Source organism: Scleropages formosus, chromosome 10 (assembly GCF_900964775.1).
Source record: "Scleropages formosus chromosome 10, fSclFor1.1, whole genome shotgun sequence".
In the NCBI taxonomy this organism is placed as follows: Eukaryota; Metazoa; Chordata; class Actinopteri; order Osteoglossiformes; family Osteoglossidae; genus Scleropages; species Scleropages formosus.
In genome coordinates, this window is record NC_041815.1 from 31814479 (window position 1) to 31827516 (window position 13038).

A 13038-nucleotide genomic window follows, 5' to 3' on the forward strand; every position below is an offset into this window, starting at 1 on the left:
ACAAAACTCCAGAATCTTGTGTCTGCGCTAAGATCTTTCCTTCTGTTGATGTGCTGCACTCTTCCTGGGGTTCTCTGAGATGTACTGTACGTCGCTTTGGAGAAAAGAGACTACAAAATGACCAAATGTACACTTAAATGCAATAATAATAATAGAACTAGTGGTAGTAATAGCATGAATCCATTCAGATCGTTACTGTTTTATCAAGCAGCTGTGTGTCTCGATGGCTGAGGTGACCGTGTGCTCCGAGTGCCTGTTCACAGCGAGTCCCCGGGTGGTGCAAGAGGACGTGGGTTCGATCCTCGCTCAGACTGTGTGGAGTTTGCATGTTCTCCCCATGTCTGTGTGGGTTTTCTCCAGCTGCTCTGGTTTCCTCTCACAGTCCAAAAACATGCTGTTCAGGTTCCCCCATAGTGTGTGAGTGACAGAGAGTGTGTGTGTGTGTTCCACTGATGTATGGATGAGTGACCCAGTGTAAGTAGTCGATCTAGCAGTGTAAGTCACCGCGGTGAATAAGGTGTGCGGACTGATGACGCTACATAGAGTTCATTGGAAGTCGCTTTGGACAAAAGTGTCTGATAAATAAATGTAATGTAAATATCTATCTCCTCTACTCATTTCTCTGCACTGGCTTCCTATAGTTGCCCTTATCAAATTCAAAACCCTGGTTACCGTGTACAAGTGCATCAACAGAACTGCTCCCGGCTATTTACAGGACTTGTTCAACCGGTACACCCCAGCCGGGCCCCTTCGCTCATCTTCTTCTGCTCGCTTGGTGGTCCCGCGCACGAAAGGCAAAGCTCGGAGGTTCTCGGTTCTGGGTCCGTTGTGGTGGAATGACCTTCCCCTGTCACTCAGAACTGCGGAAACTCTGCCTGTTTTCAAGAAGGGTCTGAAAACCCACCTTTTCCAGATCCGCTTCGCCCAAGATCTCTTCAGATCATCTATGGTGTAACCGTTCACTCATTGGAACTCCAGAAGCGTCCCCAGATGCAACCTTTATTCAGCCATTATTCTGGTATTCTACTACTCATTTGTGTATCTTATAATACTTAAATTAAAAAAAAATTGGTGTGGGTATCGGGATTTGTCTGTCTCATGCACCTACTTGAACGATGAACCTCGGTGCAGCAAGTGGTAGGGAACGAACTAGGTTTGCTTGAGACTTTCATGTCTGCAGCCATGTCTCTTTCTCGTAATGCAATGCATAAATTGTACTTTTGCTGAGATGTACGTCGCTTTGGACAAAAGCATCTGCTAAATGAATAAATGTAAATGTAAATATAAATGTGTACAGAACTTCGACAGCTCTCTCCTGTTGCATGTGACATGAGCTCGGCCCGATGCACCTTGTGTCCCCCTGCACTGCGGACTGCAGCATCATATCTGTCAATCGTGTCCACCTGAGCACACTTTCATGAGGTGCCATGGAAGACAAACAGAACGATGGCGACCACAGGAAAGTCACCGTGCACCTTGTGGAACTTTTGTGGGGGCTGCTGACAGAACGGAGATTCGAGCGCCGACCTTCCCATCTGACAGTCGCAGGTTCAAGTCCCACCTCCTGCTGTAGTGCCCTTGAGCAAGGTACTTGCCCTGAGTTACTCCAGTAAGAATTACTCAAGCTGTATAAATTTGTATTTATATATGTGCACGAGACACTCTGGAGAAAGGTGTCGGCTAGACGAATAAGAATGTGTGTTTTCATTCTGTCTGAGAGCATTTGCAGCACTTTTCATTTAATCAAGTACATGATGGGAGTGTTCTGCATATTTTGCAGAAGAAGTGGTGTTTTTACCCTCATTGATATTAAGGCCAGTTTTACCTTGCGTCGCAAGTTCGCACCCAGCATATAAAGGCATGGCATTGTCAACAGCCGCTTGTCCTGAGCACAGAGTGCAGGGCTGAGGGGACACACCCTGGACGGGGCAAGAGGACATCGCAGAGCACTCCAGGCAGGGCTCGAACCCCAGAGCCACCGCACAGCAGGCCTCGGCAGAACTCGCCACACCCCCACGCCACCGTATCCCCCTGCAACATCTCGAGGCTTTATTGCAAATCCTTTCATCCTCCATATGCCTGGAACACGTTTGTGTCTCTTCTCTGGGTTTGTATTTTTTTTTTTAATGCACACAGACCACACTAAGATTTTTTGTTAAATTAATCTCATCTCTGACAGCAGGACAACCCGTGTTAAATGTAATCTGCTCTTAACTTTCAAAACGTTAATTCTTGTTGTTTGACAATAAAATATATGCACTCCAAGTATTCTGTTGAGGACATTCTTATAGCTTATTGTTGCTGTTGCCGTGACGAGACCTGAGGAGGCCGACAGTGATACCAGCACTTCCAAGTTGACGGAAACCGATGACTGCACGTTACAGAGAACACGATGTGTCTATGGCTGCAGACCGGGACATTGACTGTATTGGCATTTAGCAACAATGTTATAAATAGCTGTTCATTCACTTAAAAGTATTTTCTTTTTAATCCCGAATGCCCAGGAGGAGCGGGCAGCCACTGGCGCTCGGAACCCTAGAGGTTTTTCTTTTCTGCCTTGACTTTCAGTCTGGGAATTTTTTGTTCCTTTCCTCCGTGGCCACTTGGCTCATGTACAACCTTAATAACAGCACGGTTATTGTAATACTTTAATGTACTGTGATGTCCGAAAAGGAAGGTACACCGTTCTTTGGAGGTTTCCCTGAAACAAAGCACTGGAACACTTGAAGTGTGCAAACACACAGTTTATTAGGGACAGTAGCTCGCGTCACAAATTCACTTCACGCCGCGGAACCTCATCTGCGTTCGCCCGAAAAAGCCCCCGTTATATATAGTGCCCCCAATAACGGTTCCCGCTTCTTTTAGGAACTAACCAATAACAATTTTCCTTTGTCAACTTACACCCTACAGGCCGGCAGGAACCTTTCTTTCACAAAACTCTCAAGGATTCGTTCTTGGTGTAAAACACCACATGTACAGCCAGCGCTTTCTGTCAAAGTGTGAGAAGAGTGCTCTAAAAATGAATTGAACTGAATTTTAACTTTTAACATATACATGTAATACATTCACTAGCTGCTCAACTTACAAACACGATTGCAACTTAAGATCTGTTCCTAGTTCTTTTTGTTCATAAGGCCAAAGCCACAATTTATGAAAGCTCAGTACTGCACACTGCCGTCCATTTATTTCTTGGATACAAATCTATAAACGGAAATCATAAGTACGGTTTTAATTGAATGAAAAAATCACGGGTGCAACCGTGCATAGCTTTACTATGCTGCATGTCTTTACGTAGAACTACGTGTGGGTGGTGAGCCCCGACCCGCTCGGCCAAATATCAGGTCGGTCGCTGCTGCATCCACGTACATGGGCTCGTCGATGGTTGAGGCGATTTTGCAGCCTCCCGCACACGCTGCTCACGCTGTCGCCGAGCCGGTGTCTTGCTTGGCTGGTGTCTGTCGTTTTCCTGCCGGCGCGATACGTGTCCGATAGCGCGGCTCTCTAGCGACGAATTGAGATGCTGACGTCAACGCTGTGACGTGGTTCGAACATGAAGACATATAGCACAACGCGCGGCAACTCCGTAACGAGCCAAATGAGGGACATTTCCGCAACGGTGCCAGCTCGCTCAGGCTGAACCGGCAGCGGCCGTTCATATCTCGTTTGATGCGGTGTTCCTTCCTCTGTCCAATCGTATATGCACTGTCTCCTGTGTCTTTTCATTTGCGAGCAGTAGCGGCGAGAGGGGTTGCATTTTTTCGTGACGGTCAATTCTCAAAGTTACCCCCCTACGTAGTGAGGAGAAAGACGTAGTTCTACGTCAAAAACACACACACACACACACACACACACACACACACAAACTCTGATTGCTGACCGATACATCTTATACGAACACGTGTGATATTCCGAAGCTCTGCGCCTCCTCTCCTCTGCTGGCCTTCCTTCCGGAGGAAAGGTGTGACGCCGTGCAGGATGTGTGAGCCACTGCACAAGGGCCCCACAGCGGCAGCGTCCGCCTGACCAGACAAAGTGAGCCGTGGCTCTAAGGGGAGTCGCGCTCTTTCCCTCCCCGACCCGGTCGAGTCGTTTTCCCGCCGCAGTCGAGCTGCGCGGCTTTCTGTGCGCAGGGCTGAAAAGAGCGAAGTGTGCGAGCAGAGACCCCCTTACTGGTGTTTGCATGCAAAAATGCACATCTACTGCCTTCTTTCTTTTTTTTTACAAGGCGGCGCAGTGGTTCCTCCTGTCACCGTGCGACTGAAGGAACCGGGTTCAGGTCCCACCTCGTGCGGCACTGCGGCAGGAGGTGTGGCTGGAGCTCCGGGGCCTTCGGATTGCAAGGCGGCGGCTGTAAGCGCTACGCCAAGTGCTGCCCCTCGCTTCCCAGAGTTCCTTTGTGTCGTGACACGTGTTGGCCCTTCGCCCCAGGGCCCTGACGCACTCCCTCGTGTTCCTGTACTGAGCCCTCCTGTGGCGCGCCCTCAAGTTGGTGATGCGCAACGTGACCGGGCGCTGGGAGCTGCAGCGCATCTGCCACGGCAACCAGCCTGGCGCACGCAGGACCCTCAAGATCGGTGACTGCCGTGCCCGACTGCCCACAGCGCAGCGCAGGGCGACACGCAACACACAACATGCCAGCGGCAGTTTCACATCCACAGAACGCTTAGTGTGGAAATGCGGGGCATCTTGCACTGTTGCCACAGACAGTCGAGTGTCTGTGCCATATTGCCCCGATTCAACCACGCGTTATATGCTTCTATGATGCTGTTGCAGAGCCTTCGCTGAAGTTCTCCAAGTGCGAGGTGAGTGTGCTGCGACACGGTGCATCCGTGTGGCTCGCAGCAAAGGTCCTGCCTGGCACTCATAAGTGTGAGGTTGCGGCCCTGACGCGCCGCTGTTTACGCTGTTTACGTGTCTCGTGTCTCCAGCTCCTGCAGGCCGCGCTCGGCGCACATCTGGACCTGGTGGAGAAGGTCATCGATGGCATCGTCAGCCTGAAGAGGATCGATGCAGAGAGCAGCCCGCAGTAAGTGATGCGCAACGCACCCTCTGTCTCGTAGGTGTCGAGCGCGTCGTACCCCGTCCCCCCCCTTCCCCCGTCACGGCCCTCTGCTCTCCCATGCCAGGCTTGGGGTCTCTCTGCAGGCCAGCCTCCTCCAGATTGAGGGCTACCCCAGCCTGGTGCTCGAGGTGGAGAAGCTGCGCCGGGAGCCATATGACTGCAGCAACGTGGAGCACGAGGAGATGCTGCTGAAGGTACCTCCTGGAGTACACGGTACCCCCCCGACCCCCAGTCCCGCCTGTGGTGTCCATCCTCACTGCCTCTGACCTCTGACCCGCAGCTCTGGAAGTGTCTGCGCCCGGAGACCCCCTCGCCGCCCGCATCTCCAAGCAGCGGTGCGAGATTCCGGCCCTGCGGAACCCTCTGTAAGCGCGGGGTCGGTGTGCTGGGGGTCCAACGTGGCAGCGTGCAGGCAGCTAGCAGGATGAGGAATGTGGAAACATGGCCGCTGCTAGCGTACTGGTTAGAGCTACTGCCTTTGGGTCCAAATGCGGTCAACATCGCCTCCGACACAGCAGGGGCGTAACCAGAACTTTTTTCAGGGGTGGCCAGGTAAGACCCAGTAATTTCATTGGGGTGGCCAAAAGAAAAAAAAAATCACAATTGATTGTGACATGCTGTACCAAAAGCAAATTCTACAGACAGAAATTCTATGAATTGTACGGAATTTACACACATACTTTCTGAACCACTTGTCCCCTTCGGGGTCGCGGGGAGCCGGAGCCTAACCTGGCAACACAGGGCGTAAGGCTGGAGGGGGAGGGGACACACCCAGGACAGGACGCCAGCCTGTCGCAAGGCACCCCAAGCAGGACTTGAACCCTAGACCCACTGGAGAGCAGGACCTGGTCCAACCCACTGTGCCACTGCACCCCCTTGTATGGGATTTATTTATTACAAATTTACACAAGAAAATACAGTGGGAGTATTATTATTATTATTATTATTATTTTTTATAGAGCGATCTTCTCACGTAGTGACACAGAGCGCTTTAACACAGGCATACAGCAATAAAAATTGATACAAACAAAGAAGACAGTCAGCTAATGGCTACCATAATGAAGGACTTATTATAGAGCTATAAGTATACCTACTGGCCACCGGGGAAAGGAACAAAAACTCCCAACTGAAGATTGATGGAGAAAAAACCCCTGGGGGTCCACGGGCCAGTGGTTGCCCACCCCTCCTGGACTTTCTAGAAAGTAACAATTTGTAAGCCAGTGTTTAACAAGTAATTATCACACACACACACACATACATTTTCAGAACTGCTTGTCCCATACGGGGTTGCGGGGAACCGGAGCCAACCCGGTAACACAGGGCGTAAAGCCGGAGGGGGAGGGGACACACCCAGGACGGGACGGCAGTCCGTCGCAAGGCACCCCAAGTGGGACTTGAACCCCAGACCCACTGTGCCACCGCACCCCCTGAGCACAAGTAATTATAATGTTGGTAAATGGCATCTTGGATCCCCAGCTCGGCATGGAACGTCTCGATCGTCACGGCATATGGACGTCATCCTCTGTCAGCACAGGATTCGTCTGTCACCACTGGCCAGCCTCCTCAGGTCTTATGTAGCGAGGTGGTGCTCAACGAGAAGATAGGACAGAGTTAGTAATTTCTTACTTAAGTAAATTTAAAATGCATTTTTGTAAAGGTGATAAAATAAACAACCAAGGCAGGTCAAATTACATTACGAGGTAGAATACCTGAGTGAACATATAAATCTTAAATCGGGATTTGAAAACAGAAACAGACAGGGCATTTCTGACAGTAACTGGTAGACTATTCCACAGTTTAGGTGCTCTATAACTAAAGGCGCGACCTCCTACTGAGGTCTTATTGATCACAGGTACTTTAAGGTAACCTGCATTGTAATGAACGGAGATATCGTCCTGGGATATAAAAATTAATGATCTCACAAAGGTAAGCCGGAGCAATGCCATGTATTGCCTTATAGGTCAAAAGTAGGATTTTATAATCAACTCTATAAGAGACTGGGAGCCAATGCAAGGATTTAAGTACCGGTGTTATATGCTTGTACTTCCTAGTTCTAGTAACAATTTTCGCAGCAGCATTTTGTACCAACTGTAGCCTGGATACAGTCTGGTACGGACAACCCGACAATAAAGCATTACAGTAATCCACCCTGCTGGAAACAAAAGCATGAACCAGTTTCTCAGAATCCCGTCTATAAAGGAATTGCCGCATTTTAGCTATGCTTTTTAACTAAGGAAGCACAACTTAGTCAAAGCATTTACATGCGATACAAATGACAGCTTTCTGCCACGCCCACACCTCCGGGCCAACACGGAACACCTGGGACGCAACGCAGACTACAGCATAAAAGGCTGCGTCAGACAACCAGCTGATGCGGAACCTTGATCTGTCTCCTCGTTAGCGACCATCTCCAGCCATTTCCTGTTCCCGAACGCCTTCCCCGAACCCGTCCCTTGTTCCTCCGATCTACTGCCTCTTCTGCTCATCGACCTCTTGCCTGTGTACTGACTTTTGGATCCTCCCTGTTACGACGTTCGCACCTCGAAGACCCTTTGCCCGTCCTCTGACCTCCTCTCTTGGATTTCCCCGAAGACACCACCACGAGTACCGCTCTGCACTTGGGTCCGCCGCTACCCTCAGACCCGAACATGACACTTTCCATGCAGCAGGACACCCAAATCCTTGACACAATCCGGACGCTTCAAGGTAATACCATTTTTTGTAAAGATTGGTGTGATTATGTCGAGAGTTTTAGCATCACCACCCACCAGAAGTACCTTATGTTTTACTGGCATTTAGAGATAAAACAAATTACTCATCCATAATTTTATACTGGTAAAACAATTAGCTAACGACACCACATGTGATGGATCATCAGGCTTGAACGATATGCAAAGCTGTGTGTCATCGGCATACGAATGGAAATTAACATTGTGCTTGCGAATTATATCACCTGGTGATAACATAAACCGAGAACAGTAATGGACCCAACACAGAGCCCTGTGGCACACCATACTGAACCGTAGTAGAGATGGACGGGATGCTGTCGTCAGATTTCAATACAAATTGTTCACGGTTAGCTAAATACGATTCAAACCACAGTTTAGATTCAAGCCACAGTTTAGAAATGTCTGTAAAAACATTATAATATCATTTAATACAATCCTTATTCTACATTATTTATATATTTAGATGCTAATGATGTAAAAATTGACTATTGTAAATGTATTTTTTTTTTATGTTTGTAGATATAACGTATGTAACCTCCATACCCGGTGGGCAATGACTGACTGCATGAGTGTTTTTGCTCATCTCTGACTGGTCTGATATGTGTTGTGTCTGTAGAGCTTCTCCACAAGCTCCTCTCGACTGTATCTCAGTTTCCTCTTGTTTCTCTTAGCAGCATTCATTTCCCTGCTTCTTTCTCTTCTTCAATTTTACTGCTACTAGTCCTCAGTTTGTAAAAAAGAAAGTATCTTCCCATCTTCCCCTGCTTTCCTTTTCATGCTCTACAGTTTAGACGAACACTTTTATTATTTTCAAACTGAACAGCTACTTGCAAAAAACAGTGACGGACTCATAATGTAAGTGTATGATGTGGTAACGTTTATGTTGTAGCATTATTTTCAAAAATTACCTAGCACTTCAGCTGCAGTAACTTTAGCTAACATTATGCGATATTAAGCTAAGATTTGTTTCTCATGACGAAACATCGCAGTACCTCAACTAATCAGTGTAAGTCACTGAGAGTCCAGCTGCTGAAGTAGTGCTTAGGGCGACTGCCTTTGGACCCGAAGGGTGCAGGTTCAGTCCCCACCTCCTGCTCTAGTAGCCTCGAGCAGGGTACTTACCTGAAATTACTGCAGTAAAAATTAGCCTGCTGTACAAATGGGTAAAGAACTGTAAGCACATAATTAGTGTAAGCATAACAGTGTAAGCTGCTTTGCAGAAAAGTGTCAGAGAGATTAACAAATAGAAAATGCCATGAGATGACCCTAAACCTTGGGCAGCATGCTCTTCCATGACTCTGTGGAGCTGGCACATGTGTGTTGATACATCATGTGAGGTTGGATTTACCTGATTTAAGGACCAGATGATTTTTTTATTATGTCCTGATATGTAAAACCATAGAATTCAAAAAGGGTGTACTTTCTGTTTCACATGACTGTATATCAGCATCTTTCAAATTGATTCTTGGATGTCGTACTGATCAGGTGCAATGCATCGAGAACTGTAGTCCTCCCCACTAGGGGACGCACCGCTGTTTCAGATCAGTTTGTTGGGCTGCTATGTTTCTAACCTCTGTTTCAAATTCCTTGCCAGTTTTGGAAAGAGTGCGCTGCTGTTGCTCTTTTTCACACTGAGCCTCCTCCTCAGGTCACCCGATGCAGGAGTTCCACAGGTTCTGGGCAGAGAAGGACCGCTGTGACATCGTGGAGTTCAACCGGGTTCGCAGCAGATTCCACAGGAAGATCCTGAAGCAGCTGAGGGACCCCACCACAGCTCTGTGCCCCCACTTCTCTGCCTCTGACCTCCACGCGGTCACCCTGTAGTGAGCTATGACCCCTGTCCTCTGTCCGCCTTGGGCCCCCCGTTGCACTCCGGTCCATCCCAGTGTGAGTGCAGCGCTGAGCCAAACACACAGTCCTGAGCCACCTATGTGGCACCAGTTGCATGATTTTGCTCAGCTGTGCGCGGAGCCTGGACTCTTCGTCATTGTCCCACTGCATCCGTCGGTCAAGCGTTTCCTGTCTGAGGCCGTCGCACGCGGCTATTTCACAAAGATGTAGTTAAGAACATGAACCTGAAGAAGCGCTGTCGTATGTGAATGTTGTGGTATATGTATGGTTGTTTATTAACACTGTATCTTAAGTATAGGTGGGCAGTTGTAGAAAAGTGTTTTTTGTCCTATTAGCCGAAGCAGTAACTCATTGTTTGCCCTGTTATTGTGCTTTTAAATCACTGCTGCACTCATGACAGCTCTGGGGCCCATTCTGGCATTTACATTCAATTTTACCTTTTCGCTGTGAGGTACCATGGGCCTGTATTGTGGGCCACGTGATGCACACGAGCACACACACACGGCGCTTTCTGCATTAATGAACTGGTCTCGGTAGAGCAGGTTATACGTGACAACACTAGACTCGACTTGAGCTGTGAAGCACCGTTGAGTAACTGCGTGTGACGTTAACTGCGCGTGGTCTCGCGGACGAAGCCATTCCACCTGCGGATCTTGCACTTGGAGCAGGTTGAAAAGAAGAAAGAACACTGGCAGGAAGACGAAACGTTTAGTGAAGTTAATGGCTAATCCTGTATTTGCACGTACAGTTTTCTGGTGCTGAAATAAACAGTGCGTCAGCGTCTTGCTTGTTCTTTTCACATCCACTTTGGATGCATTTTTACTTTTGTAACTGCACACCTGTACTGCATTCTCGCAATAAAAGGGACTTTTCGCTTATATGGTGTTTTCGTCCAAATTCACAGAAAACAGTAGTAACTACTGTAATCCCACCACTCAATGATCATTATACTTTTTTCCTAATAGTGACTTAATCATTCTTGTAGAAACACACCGAAGGCCAGACGCATGTTTATCTTTCACATTTTTTGTATTGTGACAAAAGAACTGATTGTTTGTAACACAATAAAGAAGTAAATTGTGCGCGTGAGTGTTTTTGCATTTTTGTGATGCTTTCCTCTACAAAGATAAAAGGTTGCATATGCCATTACTTCAAGAACCTCATTATATGGTAAAGCTACGATGTAAGCCAACCGACCACGGAGGAAAGGAAAACGGACAACTGCCAACCAAACGGTAAGGGAGAAAAATGTACGTGCCGCACCTCTGTCCAACTCCAAGTGCGCGTGGTGGCGTGAGCAGCCCTCCTGGCCGGCCCACGTAGAAAAGGAGCGACAGCAGCAACAGCTAACAGAAGCAAACTTATACTAACTTTCGTCACCCGAGTGGCGAAAGATTCTTTCGAGAAGGTACCGAAATACAGTAACTTTGCGTTTCAACGATCCAGCCGTCCGCCCATCCACCCAGGTCCGAAAAGCGCTTGCTCCGAGCAGGGTCACGGCGAAGAGGAGCCTATCCCGGAACCATCGCGGCGCCGGGATGATGCCGCAGGGCACCTACTTCGCGCACAAGCCTCCGCGGGCTTTTTCCAGAGCGAGAAAAAGAACATTTAGAAGCAAGCAGGAGTGCCGAGTGCCGAGCGCCACGGCATCGTCACTCACTCACTGCCAAAATCAGTCTGAGCTCATGACACGTGGCAATTTCTCCCTTTTACGTATCTCTGCTGCAGAGGACCGACTACACTACAGTGCATCAGAAAGAAGAAGAGGAGGAAACAAGAAGAAGAAGAAGAAGAAGAAGAAGAAAGAAGAGTGAGCAACACAAGTCACAAGAACAAGAAGAGAGGAGTTTCCCAAAAAGGTCACGGAGGAGCACGGTTAAGTTGAGGCGCATGCAGAATTTGTACACGAACAGCAGGGGGCAGCGAAGCGCTGCAGCATTTGCTTCTCACACACACACACACACACACACACACACATTCGGGACGTAACTCCGCTGTACCGCGCACTCTACTCTCTCGGCAACGCAGCCCGGCGCCGCGGGCGTCTCGCCTCGGATGCGATGACGTCACCTCCTCTTCCGGCGGCGCACACCGTGGGTCCTCGCGGCACTTCCGGTGTGCTCGGCGAGGCGAGGCGAGGCGAGGCTAGGCGAAGCGGTCGCTGTCCGAGGTGCTGAATCGGACGTGGAGGCGCTGGAATCCCGCCGCCGGTGAGTCCCGTCTTTCGACAGTTTGTTCCGCAGCAGCAGGGAAACGCGGACTGTGAGTGACTCGAGCAAACAAACACGCCGCTGCTGCTGCTGCTGCTGCTGCTGAGAGAAAGTTAATTATAAGAGGAGGAGTGAACGGGACGGAGCCGCCGTGCCGCGGCAAATTCATCATCGCTGCCGTACTGCGCACATGATGATGACGAGAGCGGGCCAGAGACGGGGACAGAGAGAGAGGGGCAGAGAGAGGGACTGCAACAGGGGCAGAGACACAGACAGAAAGGGACAGAGACAGGGACAGAGAGGGATAGAGACAGAGATGGAAAGAGACAGGGACTGAGAGGGACAGAGGCAGAGAGGGGCAGAGAGGGACAGAGACAGAACAGAGACAGGGAGAGGGACAGAGAGAGAGGCAGAGAGAGAGACTGCAACAGGGGCAGAGACACAGACAGAAAGGGACAGAGACAGGGACAGAGAGGGACAGAGACAGAGATGGAAAGAGACAGGGACTGAGAGGGACAGAGACAGGGACAGAGAGAGGGACTGCAACAGGGACAGAGACACAGACAGAAGGGGACAGGGACAGCAACAGGGAGAGGGAATGACAGAGAGAGGAACTGTGACAGGGACAGAGAGGGATAGAGACAGATGAGGAAAGAGACAGGACAGAGACAGGGACAGAGACAGAGAGAGGGACAGAGACAGGGACAGAAAGAGGGGCAGAGAGAGGGACTGCAACAGAGAAAGAGACAGAGATGGAAAGAGACAGGGACAGAGAGAGGGACTGAGAGGGACAGAAACAGGGACAGAGACAGGGACTGAGAATGACAGAGAGAGGGACTGTGACAGGGACGGAGAGGGACGGAGAGGGACAGAGACAGGCGGGGAAAGAGACAGGACAGAGACAGGGAGAGGGACAGAGAGAGGGGCAGAGAGAGGGACTGCAACAGGGACAGAGACAGAGATGGAAAGAGACAGGGACAGCAACAGGGAGAGAGAATGACAGAGAGAGGGACTGTGACAGGGACAGAGAGGGATAGAGACAGGCGGGGAAAGAGACAGGACAGAGACAGGGACAGAGACAGGGAGAGGGACAGAGAGAGGGGCAGAGAGAGGGACTGCAACAGGGACAGAGACAGGGACAGAGAGAGGGACTGCAACAGGGACAGAGACAGAGATGGAAAGAGAC

At 49.5% G+C, this 13038-nt stretch overlaps 1 pseudogene; it reads left to right on the forward strand.

Moving 5' to 3' along the window:
- Positions 1–223: 223 nt before the first annotated feature.
- On the forward strand, positions 224–9615 carry LOC108924638 (ELMO domain-containing protein 1-like; annotated as a pseudogene).
- Positions 9616–13038: the final 3423 nt, after the last annotated feature.